The sequence below is a fragment of the Tigriopus californicus genome, chromosome 2 (assembly GCF_007210705.1).
Source record: "Tigriopus californicus strain San Diego chromosome 2, Tcal_SD_v2.1, whole genome shotgun sequence".
Lineage (NCBI taxonomy): Eukaryota > Metazoa > Arthropoda > Copepoda > Harpacticoida > Harpacticidae > Tigriopus > Tigriopus californicus.
In genome coordinates, this window is record NC_081441.1 from 9,242,506 (window position 1) to 9,245,538 (window position 3,033).

Consider the following 3,033-nt stretch of genomic DNA (forward strand, 5'->3'; position numbering starts at 1 on the left):
GTCTGTTAGAAAAAACAGAAGTGGAACTGAGAACCGTTTTTTTTTCAATACCGGGAACCGAGAACTGGTTCTTCAAAAAACAGTTTTTGGAAACAATAACCGCAAGCAAGCCAGGCAGAACAGTTTTTAGAGCAGATGGGTGATAGGTGAAAGGCTGTAAGTGTGTGATTTCTGATTATAGAGGCGCAGCCTTCACCCGTTGTTCTATGGTTATCGATTACAGCGAAAGAGAGAGATGTAAAAATCTGTGAATCTCCATGTACTAGTTCTTCATCTAAAGAAAGTGCCTCCATGTCATGTATCTATGACCACTTGTTGGCACATAATATGTTTTGTTTTGGATTGCACATCTTTTAGACATGCATCGTTATGACAGCTTGAGCAAATTAATATCAGACTAAAATACTTTGGCATCTTTGTTAAAAAGCTGTCTTGTAATGACGAACAATGGACATTCGGAAAGGTTGGATGAGCTTCAATTATGGTAATTCCTGATGCCATTCTAGCCTTAGCTGGCAAGCCGGCATGTCTGAGAATCCGACCCGTTACTTTATACGCAAGTATTGAAAACCACAACAAACCCGTTTTCATTCCTCTTCGTTATCTTTTCAATGATTCAACCTTGAGTTCGACTTCGGTAATTGCGTTGTCCAAAAATGAGAGGCTTAGCTCTGGAACAATTCGATGTCTCTTCATTAGAATCCAGGCGACAAACATGACACAGCCATTTCCTAAGTAGAGTAATGTCTATTTTTATCGACAATTATTCTGCGGTGAATGTCAATCTCATTAGATGCTTTGGCGGATAACCCACATGCTGGAACTCTTTTTATTAACTCTTTGGCAACGCAGTCTCGGAAACGTCTGTTCGTTTCCTTGACATCGACAACCTATACTGTACGTGCTGCACACCCAAGTCTATTAACCCTAAGTGCGTAAAACCGAGCAAACTAAACGTAACAACGTCCTATTTCGGGAGCTCTCGGATCCGTTTAACATCCGTTGGCCTCATTGAGTTACCCTCTTTCTCATTCATCTTATGTTCTGTCAACCACGTATATTATTCATAATGAGTAAGGGTCGGAAATATAATAGTTCCGTTTTCGAGCATTGATTTTCAGCTGAATTCCGTTACCAAACCTCAGAATTGATAAAAAATTAAAAAATAAAATATAGATATGCAAAGTACAACAATTTGATACTATTTTAGGAGGTCGCGGAGGCACTTTTTTATTGCATAGTTCGGAGGGGATTGAATAATCAATAATAATTGTATAATATAATCATAATAAATCATCTAAGAGCAAGTATTCAGGCAATTTTAATTCTTTCAATTTAAGTCCCTCTTAGGCAACTTGTAGATAGCCAAAATAAAGTGTCTTACTAGCAACTGAAATCGATAATCTAAAAGCAATTGAGTACTAAGATCTGTTTTAATCCTTTTATCTTCGTTTTTGTCCTCCATAAACCTTCTCCTTGATTTTAATTAATTCCTATGTGGAGGAAAACGCCCGAAATTGATTTATTTCATGCAACCCGAAATGAGCTACCTTTCCGACCCCTCATAATGAGCATAAAGTGGTTGGACTAAAGGTAGAATGATGTGTGTTTTGAGCATGTACAGAAAGCAAATTCTAAGGATCTCACCTCCAATTAGCATAATAGCCTCATTCTCGGCATCCTCAGGGGCCAAAACAGGTGGGTCCCACAATTCATAATCGTATTTGATTTCCTTGCTCATGTAGTCGTATGGGAAAAGGCTGAAATAACTGTGACAGGCGGCGATTTTGGGGACCTTGAGACAAACAAGTAGCAGGGAAAGGGTAACCACTATTATCATCATGATTTTCGAATGAAAGCGAACAAGAAATTGGATCCAATTTTAGCCTTGGCTGTGAATAACCCTTTTCTGAATGAGGAAAGACGACACCTTAAGTGCTTCTACAAATTAATCATTAATCGGGTTCTAGGAGACCACCTGAAACTGAGGTGGGTTTGGCTTAATCCAACAAGATCAATACCGGCATGGAACTGGTATCTTTAATTAGACGCTAGTAGATTATAATTGAGAATCTATTTGAATCGTTGTTGAGACAGTTCCCTAAAAGACGCATCTTTATAGGCCTCAACAAATAAAAGAAAATGTAATGAATTTCTAGGACACGAGTTGGGAAACAGCTCTTCCCTTCCAAAATGTTTCTGATTATTCATAATATTTTATTTTCACACCTCCCCTCTCTTTTTAGCCAGGAAAAATCCATCTGTAAAGCCAACCATTTTCTGCATTTTTAGCGTAACGGTCTTTAAAGAAATCGTGGAAACTGAGATCCCATCAGACTGTTTCAGCAACTGAAGTCTATTATCTCCCTGTCATCTAAGAATACTATGCAAATACCAGGAAATTGACGCGGAAACTTGTTGCAGTCGCTTAAAGGCGCCAATTACGAATCCAAACAAGGTTACTTTGTCCCAGGCCTAACTTTGTTCATGGGTGGATCCGGGGAAAGAACAAAATGTAGTCTCTACCAAGTACGACAAAGCCTCAAGTACTAAAGCTGCCTAATGGGAATTGAATTTGGGATAAGTTTGTTGATTGTCAGCCTTTAAAGGGAATCGGTCAACAAGCGCCTTCTTTGTTTGAGACCCTCGTTTCTAGGAAATGTATGCAGTATGTAAGCGCCTTGAAGGCGTGGAAGAATAACAAACTATTTTTGGTTCGACTCATGAATACGGGTAAATAACTAGATGTACATTTGAGATTTGTTATGCAATCACACTTTGCGGGCACAACAACATGAACTGATACGTTTGAATACAAAGCTGTGTTATAATTATCTGTTTGTAATTGAAATTACATTTTCATATAAGTGTAATTAAATGCATTGGGAAACAGAATAGCTACAACGAATTACATTTCAAAATAACAATTATAATTGTAATTGATTATATCTGAAACGAATGTATTTGCAAGCGTAATTAATTACATTTTAGAATGTCATTGACACTGGTCTGTTTGAATAGTATGTCCACTGC